Source organism: Macaca nemestrina, chromosome 10 (genome assembly GCF_043159975.1).
Source record: "Macaca nemestrina isolate mMacNem1 chromosome 10, mMacNem.hap1, whole genome shotgun sequence".
Taxonomy (NCBI): domain Eukaryota; kingdom Metazoa; phylum Chordata; class Mammalia; order Primates; family Cercopithecidae; genus Macaca; species Macaca nemestrina.
Genome location: NC_092134.1, coordinates 75,406,016 through 75,423,025, shown reverse-complemented (window position 1 = coordinate 75,423,025; position 17,010 = coordinate 75,406,016). Strand labels below are relative to the sequence as shown.

The 17,010-nt window shown below is 40.1% G+C and overlaps 1 pseudogene; it reads right to left on the bottom strand.

Moving 5' to 3' along the window:
- Positions 1-1,049: 1,049 nt before the first annotated feature.
- On the bottom strand, positions 1,050-16,648 carry LOC105474373 (hsc70-interacting protein pseudogene; annotated as a pseudogene).
- Between the last annotated feature and the right edge of the window lie 362 nt (positions 16,649-17,010).

Genomic DNA, 17,010 nt, shown 5'->3' with positions numbered 1-17,010 from the left:
CACACATGAGAATACATAAGGTCACTAGGTAAGATACAGGAAATCCAGTTAAATTTGAATTTCAGATCAACCATAAATACTTTTTTTAACCTAATGATTTAGCATTTTTTAGTATAAGTATTTAGTAGAAATAGGTTCCATGCAAGTACCTGGGACATAGTTTTATTTGCTAAATCTGGCAACCCTAAGAAATAAGCCATGCAAAATGAGGAGTAAATTATATTTTATAATCAATAAAAATTGGAATCTATATGATATGCTATCAGGCTAGCTACATAAATTCCTTTTTATAGAATATTTTACAATTAAAGAGCAATAATGTATGCTGTGTTCCATGATTGCAGCTCAATATGAAATCTCTAAGTAATTTTGATCAAGAAATTTCTTTGCATTGATGTCAAAACACAAGCAATAATAATTTAAAATAATGCCATGCATCCTGATTACCATTCTACTAATTTTATTAATTAATGTATAAAATGTTGAACCAAAACAATACACTGTAATGTTCTTAAAAGACAGAAAAGAAAAAAAAAAGGAGAAAAAGAAAAACCATACTGAAATTCTGAGCTGTTAGAAAACTCAACCAGCAGCAGAGGGCACTAATGTATCACTGATGAATTGTGCATCACAAGAGGCTTAAACATTTTTTTTTTTTTGCTTCGCACTAGTAAACTTTTATTTCACTCAAATTAGAGCAATAATCTTCCATACATAAGTATTTTTCCTGCCCGATAATTCAAATAAAAAATCCAAAATGATTAATAAAGAAAAATATAAGAATTAACAGACCCTTTAAATTTGTTTTAAATATTTTTAAGGTTTAAAAAGGGTTTAAAGTTTGTAATTCCTAGTAGGAAAACATTATCTGAATGAATACCCTAATGGCAAACCACTGTAAAATGCTTCAGCTGCATTCGGGGGAGAGGGGTAGGAATTATCCTCAAAGCACTCCAGCTGTCTTGATGAGAAGGTCAGAGGTACACTGGTTTGTATTACTGTAACATTCATCAGGTGATCTAGGTTGCCTTTCCTTAAGCAACGGCTTTATTTATCAGAAGGGCATTACGCTTGACCTCCAAATATGGCTGACAATTTACTGATAAGATTCATAACCTTTGGGTTGCTGCGGTATTTTGACATATTCGCTGGGTTCTGAGCCACAGCCTGGGAGACCACCATAACTTCTGGATCCTGTATGGCTGCAGGAACCTCTGGCTCACTGAGAATTTTATTGGGTCGAGGCCTTCTGGCCATCCCAGGTATGCCCCGTCCATTCCAGGCATTCCTCTGGGAAAAATATCAGGCATTTCCCTAGGAAAGCCACTTGGAAAAGAGCCAGACTGAGCTCCTGACTATTGTCTGGCTTGTCTGGCTTCTTCCTCCCTCTGGGCTCTCTCATGCTCTTCCGAGCCTTCTTAACTCTTTCTATTCTTTCTTTGGTCTCTTGCTCTTCACATTTTCGTTCATACTTTCTCTGATGTTCTGCAATTTCCTGTGTCCTAGGTTGAATCAGGATTTATTTCAATGGCTCTGTCACAGTCTCAGATGGCAGCATTTGGCTTCTGTAATTTGACGAAGACAGTGGCCCTCTTGGCATACAAAATGGCCAAGTGAGGATTCAGCTTGATGGAATCTGTGAATAAGTCAATGGCTTTCTGCAGTTCACCGTTATTTAGGGCTTCAATAGCAGCCACTTTCTTATCATTTGCCTGATCCATCATCTCCTCTGTTATCTCTGCATTTCATCTCCCATTTCTGGAGGGGCATCAGTGTCTGGTTCAATCACACTTTTATTATCAATTCCTAGATAACTTTCCTCACTTGATGGTTCATCTGCCTTTAAGTTTTCCTCCACCTTCTTACTACCAGATTTTTCTTCCTTGGTATTTTCTTCTGATTTCGCTTTCCGAGTAGCAGGTGATACTTTACCCCCCATGCTCTCCACCCTCTCCCTCAGGAAACACATTTCCTTGGTGTGCAGAACGCTTGGATCTTGTTTACACATTTTCACAAAGGCCCAAAGCACGTTCACTTTGTGGGGGTCTATGGTCGGAAGGCAGTGGGCGAAGCTACGGGGCTGTGGCTGGTTCTAGGCCCAGGTGCTGGCTCCGCATGACCTCGTAGAAGCAGGCAGCTGCTGGGAGACGGAACACACTAGAACCTTCCCGGCCACTGGCTCCTCCCACCCAAAGGTCTCATGACCCCAGGTCCTCTGCCTGCTCATTCCTATTCCCTCTGCACTGCTCCTGCTCTCTCCCTAGAACCTTCTAGAAGCATGGCTGTTTGTGCTATTGCCTGCCTTTCTGTGCACACATTCTCATATTCTTAACTAGGAACCGGCTCCCTGTATCGGGCAACCCCTGACATGGGTGCCTTCAAGGAGGCGGAGGATAGCAGCCCCTTAGGGAGCAATGTCCAAGAGCATATTCTGTGGCTGCATGCACTTGAGGCTTAAACATTTTTGTATTGCTTTGTTCAAATTAGATTTTATTTGAATATTTATTTTAATCAACTTTGCCATGCAGTGTTGTTAAAACAGATTAGAAACTAAAAGCAGTTCTAGTGTACTGTTCAGCACTTGTATGACCCTAAATAACATATATATACACACGCATATATACACACACACACACACACACACATATATATATATATACACATATATATGTGCTTAAGATCCTTCGCTAATAAAGTACTTAACCATTTTGGCAACCGGATGTACTACATTTCTGGTTTATGCTTGAATGCCTGGGTCTTTACAAGTGTGTTGACTGTGTGTGAGGAATCATAGGTCTAATTAAGGAAGGCAGTGGTGGATGGAGGTTTATGAAGTTAAGGAACTAAAATCCTAGTTGGGTGGGAGATGGCTTTAGCTGGACTGACTTAACTCCTGAGCCAGATAATGGAGTGTCATATGATACAATTCCATCCCCAGGCATACAAACCTATACAGAGGTGTGTATAAGTGCAAAAAAATTCAGTACAATTTCAGTTTCCTCACAGTACTGCCTTTATGGACAGAGGAGGAGAGTTCATTTTGGTCCTCTTTGTGCTAGACTTGGCATTGCATATATTTGATTTCATTCCAGTTTCATGACAACCCTGTGAGGTAGGTGTTATTATCATCTGTTTACAGATGAAAAAAATCCCCAGGGCTGAAAGAAAGGGTATATTTCAATGAACGCTATCCTTTTGTATAGTGGACACTCACTTAACATTCATCTAATGTAGCATTTCTTAAACTTTGGTCTGTAAGACACTAGTACCCTTCAAGGTTTCAAAAGTTTTCCTTATCAAACAATTATGGGAAATGTTGCAAACTTTAGCTGTCTTTTAGAGTTTCACAATGCATAAAAATGTTTTAAAATTTCTTAAGAAATTATGTGGTAATGCAACTTATTTAACTTTATGCTTAGGTTTCTCAATCTTACTTAGCTAAAGAATTTTTCTTTTTCTCCCATTTTTAGTAGAACAGCCATCCATGTTGCAAGGCATACATCTTTTGTGAAACATGTTTTGAGAAACATGGGTCTAATTATGTATGGAATATATTTCCTGGTAGGAATTAGAGGAGTTAATTCATTATCATCATAATTCTTAGAAAATATGTATTTGGGTGGTGATTCCTCAAGGATCTAGAAACAGAAATACCATTTTACCCAGCAATCCCATTACTGGGTATATACCCAAAGGATTATAAATCATTCTACTATAAAGATACATGCACATTTATGTTTATTGCAGCACTGCTCACAATAGCAAAGACTTGGAACCAACCCGAATGCCCATCAATGATAGACTGGATAAAGAAAATGTGGCACACGTACATCATGGAATACTATGCAGCCATAAAAAAGAATGAGTTCATGTCCTTTGCAGGGACATGGATGAAACTGGAAACCATCATTCTCAGCAAACTAACATAAGAATGGAAAACTAAACACTGCATGTTCTCACTCACAGTGTGATTTGCACAATGAGAACACATGGACACAGGAAGGGGAACATCACACACTGGGAACTGTTTGGGCTTGGGGGCAAGAGGAGGGAGAGCATTAGGACAAGTACCTAATGCATGCTGGGCTTAAAACTTAGATGATGGGTTAATGGGTGCAGCAAACCACTATGGCACATGTATATCTATGTAACAAACCTGCACATTGTGCACATGTATCTGAGAACTTAACGTATAATAATAATAAAAAAGAAAATAGGTATTTGGTACCTTCAATTTGTAGGGCATTGGGATAGAATCCAGACATATGATGTAAACCCTGTTAGAGAGAGAGAGAGGAGTTTACAGTTTATATGAAGAGGCAAAAATGTCTTTGGTTTGAGTGGGAATGTAACTTTAACTCCAGTGCTCTTCTTTCTTTAATTTTTAGAGTAGGATGGTGGTTATGGATAACAGGGTTTCCAATGATTTCTTTTTTCTTTTTTTTTTTTTTTTTGAGACGGAGTCTTGCTCTGTAGCCCGGGCTGGAGTGCAGTGGCCGGATCTCAGCTCACTGCAAGCTCCGCCTCCCGGGTTTACGCCATTCTCCTGCCTCAGCCTCCGGAGTAGCTGGGACTACAGGCGCCCGCCACCTCGCCCGGCTAGGTTTTTTTTTGTATTTTTAGTAGAGACGGGGTTTCATGGTGTTAGCCAGGATGGTCTCGATCTCCTGACCTCGTGATCCGCCCGTCTCGGCCTCCCAAAGTGCTGGGATTACAGGCTTGAGCCACCGCGCCCGGCCTCCAATGATTTCTTAATGTGACATTCTGTTTTGTTCCCTTAGTAAACAATTACCACTTTCTTCCATTAATTTAGTATGGCTTAGATGTTTGGAAGGAAGAAAAACTTAAACATTTGAATACAAGTAAATCCCAGATAGAAGTCATTAAGAACAGTACATCTTTGACACACCCTGGAAAATAGGTGTCTTCCTTTTCACACACATTCAAATGCACACACAGGTGTGTGCACACACACATTCAATTTCATCTCATCAGAGCATCACATCTTTATGTCATTTGTTGGATAAACAAAAGCAAATGAAGGTTGTAGATATCTATATCAGGGGATTGGTCAAAGGATTTGAAATTCATAGACTAAAAGTTTCAGTTGTTTTTCAGTAATTTTGAAGGCTGGTAAGTTACCACTATGCCAGAGATCTCTAGCCTTTTTTTCTTTAGGGATGTGATGATATTTTGTACTGTTCTGGCACCTTTTATTCTGATAATCTTTTAAAACCTTATCAAGCAATGTAACATATTACCAACAAGGAAATGAAATTAATTTGTAGTTGTAACATTAACAGGGGAGTTGGAAATGAAATATTCAGCTGTGGTTAGATAGGCAAGTGGAAATGTGAAGATGATGAACAATAAACCAATAACACAACCTTGAAATATTTTTTTCTTGAGGTATTCAGATGCTTATAACAAGAAAAGGTTTTCCTCCCTGCATTACCTTATTTAAGGCAGCCCCAGCACTTCACTGTATGTGTCCCTTTGAAGTAGGACTGCTTAGAAAGGCTCTGGGTGTGCAGCCTTGCTTTTTTGAAAGGATCATGACTTGCACCTCCATCTCATATTCTTGAGGAGGACAGAAAAGAGGGTTTATCTTTGCTTCTACGTATCTTAGCAGCATTCTTATCCTATTAAGCCATAGGCCTTATTTTTTCAGGTCACAAATAACTGAGAAGTGTAGAAATAATAGGCTACTGATGGCAAATTATATTTTTCCATATTATGACTGTAAATGTTACCTGAGACAATTTTTCAGAAGCCATTTTCACTATAGTGGTTTAAACCAAAACTCAGTGAAAGGAAGTCATTTTTTCCACATAATGCGGTAATGATAAAGAATGATTATTTTCTCTTTACATTGATAACACCTAATCCTTAATCCTCCTTATGAGATTTGCTTTAATATCTAAAAATAATGAACATTTCTAAAAAAGGTACCTCCAATGGAACTACAAACTCACCAGAAATTGCAGAGGATGTCCATGTGGAGATGTTTCATATGAAACCGCAAGTGGCTCATGACATTACTTATGGATAGTTCCCCCGTGGGAACATGACACACATCTGACAATATCAATGAGATAATTTGTATCTTGGCCTAAAGCAGGCTTTCTGCTTTGGTGTCTCTTCATTTCAAATAATAACACTGGGGGCCTGGAAGAAAGAGGCAGAGTTATCCTTTAAACTGTGTTTCCTACATTAAGAGATTGAAAATGCAAAACGAAGGAAGTTGAGCCCCAGAGTTATTGGTTGTTATCTCTTTCAGTACTACTAGTAACAGATCCATTGTAAACTTGTTGGGGCAACATGGGCAACCAGGGACTCTCTAGTCACTTGTTTATAACAGAAATCAATGCTTTTTAAACATCTTTAACTCCAGTTGTGGCATAAAGTCATCAGTGGACTCTGTTAAGCAAAAACCTTTCTTTAATCCTTATATTGAATTTCTTCAAAAATATTTATTAAGCACCTATTTTATGCCAGGCACTGTTCTAGGTACTGGGTCACTGGTGAACATGATGGGTGAAGTCCCAGCTATCTTAGAGTTTACTTTTCCTTGGGAATAAAGGCAATAAACAAGCTAACAAAGAGGCTATGAAGAAAATAAAATAGGTTAATGTAATAGAGAGTGACAGGTGTGGAGTGGAAAAGGCCTCCCTGAGGGGGTATTATTTAAGAAGATGGAATCAGCTAGAGAGGGGAAGGAAAAGAGCACCCCAGGCATTGGAAACAAGTGCAAAGGCCTGAGGCAGGAGCAAACTTGGCATGTTCAAGGTACTGGAAGGAGCTCTTATAGCCAGAGCCTGGTGAGCAAAGGAGGGGTAATGGAAGATAAGCACAGAGATGCAGGCAGGGATTGGGCCATCTGGGATCTTGTAAGATCTCGATGAAGAGTTTAGATTTTATTGTATGTGCAATTCTAGCTGCTGTGAGGAGAATGACTGTGCGGGCAAGAGTGGGTGCAGGAAGAGCACCAGGGCTATTTCAGATAAGCCAGGTAAGTCCAGGGTCTTGGTCTAAGGTGGAAATAGTAGAAATGGTGAGAAGTAGTTGATTCCAAAATATATTTTAGAGAGAGAAACAACACGATATATTGATGGATTAGATGTGGGGACTGAGGGAAAGAGGTCTTTGTCCTGAACAATTTCCTGAGATGGGAAAGAAGAGGTTTAGGGGGTGGAAATTAAGGGTTTGATTTGAATGTGCTTAGTTTCAGATGCCTACTGGACATGAAAACATTGATATCAGATAAGTCAGAGCTGAAGATACACACTTGGGTGTCATTTGCATATAGGTGGCATTGGAAGATCAGGGCCATGACCAGCTGATGTTGGGAGAGAGTATAGATCCAAGAAAAGGTGGTGCAGAACTGCGTCTCCAAGTCACAACATTGTTGAAGTTGGGAAGAGGAGGAGGAGCAGCAAAAAAGATGGAGAAGGACCAGCCAGTGTAACAGGCAGGAAGATGGAGAGGTGTAGCTATGGAAATCAATAGAAAAAGTGTTTTAGCAAGGAAGTGTATAGTGCCGCAGAGAGGTAAAGTAAGATGAGAACAGAGAGATAGCAATTAGATTTGTCTCTCAAAGGTCATGGGTGACCTTGAGAAGAGTGAGGATAACAAAGAGGATGAAACTCAACTTTCTCTTCAGAGAACTGAGAGTGTAGCCACAGAAACAAAAACCAGTCCAAAGTGGAACTTTGTTTTGTGGGTCTACTTAACTTCTTAGGGTAACTGTAACCATAGAAACCCACTGTGATTTAAGAATCCCTAGAGGTTGGATAGTCCAAAGTTTCACCTTGGGCCTTCCAGGACAGGCTGACAGATGTTAAAAATTTGCACAAACATTTCCAGGAATAGGGTTCATCTTATGATAGTTCACTTTGTGGCTGGATAGCTTTGTCTGTTAAAATAAAAGCCTTTGTCAATTTAAATTTAGCAGAGTTTATCTGAGCAAAAAATAATTCATGCATTGGCAGTACTTAGAACCAGCAAAAGTTCAGAGAGCTCACTAAGCACAGTTGGAAGTGAGTATGTTTACATAGGAAAGGAAAGTGCAGAAAGAGCTTGACTGGCTACAGCTTGATGTTTGCCCTATTTGAACATGATCTGAGCAGGGGGCAGCCTGTGATTGGCTGGAGCTCAGCTGCTGTGGTTGGCCAAGACTGACCATTTGTTATATTTCAAAGTTAGATTTTCAGTTTGTTTACTCACTAAAGTTGCAATTTGTTTGTAGGAACTCAAGGTATGGAGATGACCTCAGACCAATGGCCTGCTGCTTATTTAAGAGATTTCTTTCAGAGTATGGAGATTTCTCATGCCAGTATGTTTGTTTGTTATTATTAAATTAATTTTTATTATTACCATTTTGTTATTATTATTTTATTTAACCAATGGAGACTCACTGTATATTATTATTATTATTATTATTTTATTTATTTATTTATTTATTTATTTTGAGACGGAGTCTCGCTGTGTTGCCCAGGCTGGAGTGCAGTGGCCGGATCTCAGCTCACTGCAAGCTCTGCCTCCCGGGTTTTTACGCCATTCCCCTGCCTCAGCCTCCCGAGTAGCCGGGACTATATTATTTTTAACTTACTATTTTATTATTATTAATTGCTGTTTTGTTTTTACAGGATTTTTTTTTTTTTTTTTTTTGAGATGGAGTCTCACTCTGTTGTCCAGGCTGGAGTGTAGTGGCGTGATCTTGGCTCACTGCAAGCTCTGCCTCCCTGGTTCACGCCATTCTCCTGCCTCAGCCGCCCGAGTAGCTGGAACTACAGGCGCCCACCACCACGCCCAGCTAATTTTTTGTATTTTTAGTAGAGACGAGGTTTCACTGTGTTAGCCAGGATGGTATTGATCTCCTGACCTTGTGATCTGCCTGCCTCAGCCTCCCAATGTGCTGGGTTACAGGTGTGAGCCACCGCGCCCAGCCTTTTACAGGATGTTTTAATGTCTTTTTGCTATTTCTAACTTTTCTCCTCCTGCTCTGTATGTGTGTGTGTGCGTGTGTGTGCTTGTGTGTGTGCGTGTGCATGTGTGTAGTGGGGAGAGGTGGGAGAGGAAAGAGCATGGGCTTCTGAGTTAGATAAAAGTTCGTTCTTGGCTCTGGCACTTAATAATTCTTCAGTTTCAGACAAGTTATTTTACTTTTGGGGTATTAGTCTCTTGATCAGTAAAATAGAGACAACACATAGTTCATAGGGCCTATTATGGGACTAGAAGGAGATGATCTGTGTTAACACTTACTGATATGGTTTGGTGTGTCCCCTCCCAAATCTCTTCTTGAATTGTAACTCTCATAATTACCAAATGTTGTGGGAGGGACCCAGTGGGAGGTAATTGAATCATGGGGGCGGGTCTTTCCTGTGCTATTCTCATGATAGTGAATAAGTCTCACGAGATCTGATGATTTTATAAAGGGGAGTTTCCCTGCACAAGCTTTCTTCTCTTTTCTGCTACCATGTGAGATGTGCCTTTCACCTTCTGCCATGATTGTGAGGTCTCCCCAGCCACGTGGACCTATGCATACATTAAACTTCTTTCTTTTGTAGATTGCTCAGTCTTGGGTATGTCTTTATTAGCAAAATGAAAACAGACTAATACACTCACCAAGCACCTGGTAAGTGGCAGGTGTGGAGTAGATGTTCATTACCCTCCCCTCCCTCAGCTCTTGTGAGAAGACCAGCTCTTGGCTTTGCTGGGTGCTTCCTCTTGGAAAGGTTCCTTGACACTCCTCACCCTTCCCACCCACACTCAATCAAACTTTCTTTTTTCTTTGTGTACCTTTATCACACCATCTATGATATGTGATTGGTTTCTACATTTCTCTCCAACTAGACTGTAAACTCTCAGAGTTTGGGAAGGGTTTTCACCCTTAGGGATGCAAAATAGCATAGTGATTAAAGGTGCAGCTTGAAGCCAAACGACCTGTTCCATCAGTGTCAGCTGAGGTCTTGAGCAATTTACTTAACTGCTCTGTGCCTTGTTTCCTCATTTGAGGAGTGGGTCTGACAAAATTGGATGAGGATTAAATGGGATAGCTCTGATAAGTTCTTGAGACAGTACCTGCCACATAGCACTCCATAAACGTTTGCTGTTACAAGGATTGTCTTTGCAGCCTCCGCAGTGCCTGGTCTGGGGACTAGTGCCCCAAAGGAGCTAGTCTGTGGGATGACTGAACAAAGTGACCAAATGGAGAGCATAGATTATTACCTAGATGGGTAAGTATGTCCCAGATAATATTGTTATTTTAGATGACTCTTTAAAAAAATAAAATTTCAGAAGTTTTACATAAAACATGCTCATTATAAAAAATTCAACTAATATAGAATTATATCAAGTAGAAAGAAAAACACCTTATTTTGTCCCCAGCTCTTCATCTTCCCATGTGTTAAGTTTGGTGTATAACCTTCGAACCTTTATTGTTAACACATTTACTGTTTTCTCTTTGTGGTTCAGGCATTGGCTCTCATGCCCATAGACTGAAAAACAAACTCTACTATCCATTTGCCAAAAATGTCAGAGACTAAGAATTTGAATTAACCAGATATTAATATATTAATTCTAAGTTGTTAGAAACTTATTACTAACAACTTATTTAGAAAAATTGTTTTATACCTGAATATACCTTTCACTTCCTTCACGATGATTTGTGTGCAGAGTAGACACTGGCCTTGGAGTGTTTGGGGATAATGGGAAGAGGTGCTTTGTTCAAAAATTCTCTGCCACACTTTGTCATGTGCTTGGTATTTTCTTGTTAGAGCTGCATTTCTTTGAGTTCAGATATTGCCAAAAAGCCCCTGCAAATTTGCAAGTGAGCACAGTTCTTAGACAAAGCAGCTTAAGGGAAGGGAAGGCCCTGAGAATGAACCTAGAAGCTTTGCCCCTGTCAGGGTTTGACTTTTAGCTCCTCCCGTTTAAGAATCAGAATCTCAGCCTTGACTCAGGGGCTTTAACTCTTCAGGTTCCTATGCCTTGATTTTGTCATGCTCTGGTTCTTCAGTTAAAGTTGAGGAACTTCAGACTCATTTTACATTTTGGAGAAACAGTAGGAGGAGCTCTACTGTTCCTCCTACTGGATGAGCTGAGGCTTTAGCCATTCTTTGATAATAAATTTTTATTTCTAAGGCACTAGGCATAGACCTAGAGGCATTTTACTGTGGTAGGTTTTTATCTCTTTTTATAATAAATAGAAAGGGACACATGAATTTTAATCAAATCATGGATCTAAAAACAAAGCCCATGGTAACAGAATTTTGCTCCATATTTCCAAATAATGCTTTATTACTAACATTTTCTTATTATCCTAAAAACTAGCTACTTCTCTTCCAATTTTATGGTAATATAAAATTTTTGGTTGAAACATTATTATAGCTATTTTATATTTGAAAATTTATTTTGGGACTGAAGTTATATCTTCAGGGAAAACATGATTGTATATTCATAGATGTTACGATTTCTTAACTAAGTCTTTTAATTTTTATAATATTTTAATACTTTTATTTGTCTAAATGTTCAAATAATCAATATCCCAAGGTTTAACAGTGCTTATAGTGTAATTGCATTTAGAAAAATAAATTTTGTATTGACATTTCAGGGATCCCTATTTAGTTGAACATAATGAATTATGAAACCCCACTGATTGAAATCTGGTTAGATGCTGCTGTTAATGATTTTCTCTTTCCTCTGTTGTTAGTATTTTACGTTGAAGTTAGTAGCTTCTAAACTTCACCCCTATGAGTACTCCTATTCTTTCAAATGATTATAAAATGTTTCCCCATTTGAAAATTGTGGTAAAATACATGAAACAAAAAATTTGTGATCCTGACTATTTTTAAGTACACAGTTCAGTATTTTTAAATGCATTCATAATGTTGTGCAATCATCATCATCATTCATCTCCATAACTCATTTCATCTTGTAAAACTGAAACTCTGTATTCGTTAAACAATAATTTCCCATATTCCCCTTTCTCCAGCTGCTGGCACCCACTATTCTACTGTCTGACTGTATAATTTTGAACTACTCTAAATACCTCATGTAAGTGGAATCATACAGTACTTGTCTACTAGAGACTGGCTATTTCACTTCACATAATGTTCTCAAGATTCATCTATGTTGTAGCCTACATCAGAATTTCCTTCCCTTTTAAGGTGGAATATATTTCATGTACAGATATACCACATTTTGCTTATCCATTCATCCACTGATGGACCATGGGTTGCTTTCATGGTTTAGCTATCCTCAACAGTGCTGCTACCAACATGGGTATACAAATATCCTTTAAGGCCCTGCTTTCGGTGTTTTTGGGTACAGAAATAGAATTGCTGGCTCATAAGTTAATCCTATTTTTAACTTTTTGAGGAACTGTCATACTGTTTTCCACAGCGGCTGTAACATTTTACATTTTCACCAACAGTACACAAGGGTCCCAATTTCTCCACACCCTTTCCAGAACTTCTGTTCTGTTCTGTTCTTTTGGCAGTAGCCCTTTTAATGGGTGTGAGGTGGTATCTCATTGTTTTGATTTGCATTTCCCCAATGATTAGTGATATTGAACATCTTTTCATGTGCTTATTGGCTATTTGTGTATTTTCTTTAAAGAAATGTCTGTTTAAATCTTTTGCCCATGAAAACCTTTTTTTTTTCAATATTGTGGGCAGTTTAGTATGGCCCATCTCATAGTTGGAGGGAGGCAGGGGCAAACCCAGTGTGTTTCTGCCAGCTCTGAGGCCACCGCAGGACTCAAAGAGAGTAGGCTCATGAATAGACAGGAACCAGAGGTTGCACTGCCCTGCCGGCCACTACTTCCAATTCCTGTTTGTAGAAAAAAAAAAGACAGCCACCTTTTGGTCCATTGGCTTTGTAAGTGTAAAGGGGACGAGCAGATGGCAACTCCCAGGCATCCTGCAAAGTAGATGAGTCACCTTAAGACTTTTGCTCATTTTTGAATCAGGTTGTCTTCTTCTTGTTGAGTTTTAGAAGTTCTCTATGTATGCTGCATATTAATCCCTTTTCAGATATGATATTTTCTTTCATTTTGTGGGTTGTGTTTTTACTTGGTTGATAGTGTCTTTTGATGTACAAAATTTAAAAATTTTTAGAAAGTCCAATTTGTCTATATTTTATTTTGTTGTCTGTGCCTTTGATGTTGAATCTGAGAAATGATTGCCAAATCCAATGTTGTGAAGTTTTTGCCCTGTGTTTTCTTCTAAGTGTTTTATTGTTTTAAGTCTTACGTTTAGGCTTTTGATCCATTAAAACATTTTAAAAATTGTTTCATTTTTGTTTTTAAACTTATCGTAGAGATGAGGGTCTTGCTATATTGCCCAGGCTGTTCTCAAATTCTTGGCCTCAAGCAATCCTCTGCCTTGGCCTCCCAAAGTGCTGGGCCACTGTGCCTGGCCTCTGATAAATTTTGATTTAATGTTTGAATATGGATTAGATAAGGATCCAATTTTATTCTTTTGCATGTGAATATCCCATTTTCCCAGGATTCTTTGTTGAAAAGACTGTCTTTTCCCCACTGAATGGTCTTGGCATTCTTGTCAAAAATCATTTGACCATATATATTTATATCTATATCTATATCTATCTATCTATCTATCTATCTATCTATCTATCTATCTATCTACCTATCTATCTATGAGGGTTCATTTCTGGGCTCTTAATTCTATTCCATTGGTATATTTGTCTGTCTTTATGCCACTACCACAGTATTTTAATTATTATAGCTTTGTGGTAAGTTTTAAAATCAGGAAATGTGAGTCCTCCAGCTTTGTTCTTTTTTTCAGGTTATTTTGGCTATTTTGGGTCCTTGAGATTCTATATGAATTTTAGGATGGGTTTTTCTATTTCTGCAAAAAATGCCATTTGGATTTTGGTAGGTTTTGCATTGAATCTACAGATCACTTTGGGTAGTATTGACATCTTAACCATATTGTCTTCCAATCCATGAACATAGGATGCATTTCCATTTGTTTAAGTCTTCTTTAATTTCAGCAGTGATTCATAATTTTCATTGTAAAATATTTTACTTCTTTGTTTAGGTTAGTTCCTAAGTGTTTTATTCTTTTTGATGCTATTGTAAACTGAATTTTCATATTTTCCCTTTTAGATTGTTTATTGTTAGTATGTAGAAATGCAACTGATTTTTATGTGCTTTGTATCCAGCTACTTTGCTGAATTCGATTATTAGTTCTAATAGTTTCTTTTGTTAGAATCCTGAGGGTTTTCTATATATAAAATTATATCATCTGTAAACAGAGATAATTTTACTTCTTCCTTTCCAGTTTAGATGTCTTTTCATTTTCTTGCCTAATTGTTCTTCATAGAATGTCCAGTGTTATGTTGAATTCAAGTGGCAAAAGTGGGCATTCTTGCTCTATTCTTGACATGAGAAGAAAAGCTTTTTTTGTTTTACCATTGAATATGATGTTTGCTGTGGGTCTTTCATATATGGCTTTTATTATGTTAAGGTGGTTTCCTTCTATTCCTAGTTTGTTGAGTGTTTTCTATCATGAAATGGTATTGAATTTTGTCATATGCCTTTTCTGCACCAATTGAAAAGATCATGTGGTTTCCTCCCCTTCATTCTGTTAATGTTGTTTATTACAGTGGTGGATTCTAATACGTTGAACCATCCTTGCATTCCAGGAATAAATCCCACTTGGTGATTGTGTAAAATGCTTTTAATGTGCTGCAAGTTTTGGTTTGCTAGTACTTTGTTGAAGATTGTTGCATCAATGTTTGTAAGAGATGGTGGTCTTTTGTTCTCTTTTATTTCTTTCTCATTTTTAAATTTAATTAATTGTAAAGATACAGGGTCTTACTCTGTCACCCAGGCTGGAGTGCAGTGGTGTCATCCTTGCTCACTGTAGCCTTGAAGTCCTTGGCTTAGGCAATCTTCCCACCTCAGTCTCCTGAATAGCTGGGTCTAAAGGCATGTACCACCTTGACTGGCTAATTAAAAAAAACCTTTTCTTTTTTTTTTAGAGACAAGATCTTCATCCCAAGTTGTCAGATAATATACAGTTACAGGATCTTCAGGGTGTCATTTTTCTGGCTAGAAACCTCTGTGGCTAGGCTGTTTCACCAACTTACCCTGGCAGGCTGCACTTGACCTACTGGACTGGGTCCCATGCCTGCCAAGGGTGATCAGATGTGGAATAGCCAGGAGTGTGTGAGTGAGCATGGGGTCTGGCCACTGCACAGTCAGACATGTTGGTTGCTGCAGTGTGGTGGGGAGCTGCAGGTGCTGGCACAGGTGCTGGCACTCTGCAAAGTTGCAGCTGGACCAGGCACACCAAAAGTAGCTTCCAAGGTTGAAATGGGGGAACATAGTGATGCCTGGAGGCTTGGAGATGCCAGGAACTGCAGGGCCCCCAAAGAGGGAGTCACAGCCCTACCTTGGGGAGTTCCCAGATCTGGGCTACCCAAAGAGCCATAGCTCTTCTTTCCTTCTCTTCACTCACAATGTGGTGAGCAAGAGGGTATGTCTCAGCCCTGTTTGTGTCACAGCTCTTTTATCCTTGCCATTTGGGCTTGCGCCCAGGAAGAATGAAGTACGCAGACAAGTGGAGGGTGAGCAAGACAAAGAGGAGCTTTATTGAGTGATATAACAGATCAGAGGAAATCTTCAGGGGACAGCTCCTTTCTGTAACCAGGGTGCCCTGATGAATGTTCTGTTCCTAGCAGAGAGGATACCCTGGAGTGGGAAGCTCCTCTCTGCAGGCAGGTCATGCCAATGTCCTCTCAGCTTTCAGCAGAGAGGAGGCCCTGGAGTGGGTAGCTCCTCTCTGCATCTGGTGGTCCCAACATCTTTGCAGCTCTCAGCAGACAGAAGACCCTGGAGTGGGTAGCTCCACTCTGAAGCTGGTGCTTCTGATGTCTGTTCTGGCTGAGCCTGGGGCTTCTTTGGGGCTCAGAGGGGAGGAAGTTGATTGGCAATTGGTCCATGGGTGGCCATGGACAGGCCTGCAAAAGGCACCACAAGTTCCGTCTCTGGTCCCTGGTACTGGCAGCCCAGCCCCCAGCCTTTAGGTCCTCCCTTGCCTGAAAGCGGGGCTCACTGGGGATCTGTCCACTTCCACTCAGGAACTTGCCTGCCTCCTGCTGCCATTCATGGCACCCAGGCTGTAGGTGCTAAGGGGTGCCTTCAGACCAGCGCTGAGCTGCCTTCAGCCTCCCCTTGTCTTCCCTCCTATGTTTGTTTGGAGGGGGCTGGCATGGCAGGGAGCTTGTGTGTCAGCACTGCCCTGAGTGTGTGAAAACAGCTGGGCTGTGACAGCACCTGGGCTTGGCCTTGACTTTGCTTTGAGATTTGAGCAGGCACCAACAGCAGGAGAAGCCAGGCAGTAGGAGCAGGCACTTCTGAGCCTGTGAGGGCAGAGGCGCTTTCCTGGGCTTCCAAGAGTGCAGGGTTGCCTGAATCTGCAGCTGCAGTTTGGGTGGCTGCAGCTGTGCCTGGTTTGGGTGTGTGTGCAGAGCTCCTGCCTGCTCCATGGTTTGGGTGGCTGGAGCTGTGGGGTGAGGTGTGGGTCCCACCTGCTCCCAGGCTCCAAGAGCACACAGATGTCCAGGTCTTCAGCTGTGGCTTGGGTGGCTGCAGCAGCACCCGGGGAGCTCCCATCCCAACTCAGAAGGAGTGGGGCTCCCACTTGTCCTTGGCTCCTGCTGTCTCTGTGGAGCATGCAACCCCAGCCGTGCCTTCCCACTGCAGCTGGCGTGATGGCAGTGGCTGCTCCAGATGGGCCACTGCTGCCGTCAATACTTTGTATAGTATCTATATTTTCAAACACATTGAGCCTCAATTTGTGGCCTAACATATGGTCTATCTTGGTGAAAATATTTCATGTACACTGGAGAGAAAAGCATTTGCTGTTATTGTTGGGTATAGTGTTCTGTATATGTCTGTTAAATCTAGTTGATATTTTGCGTTAAGTCCTCTATTTCCTTATTTTCTGTTTGGTTGTTCTATCCTTTATAGAGAAG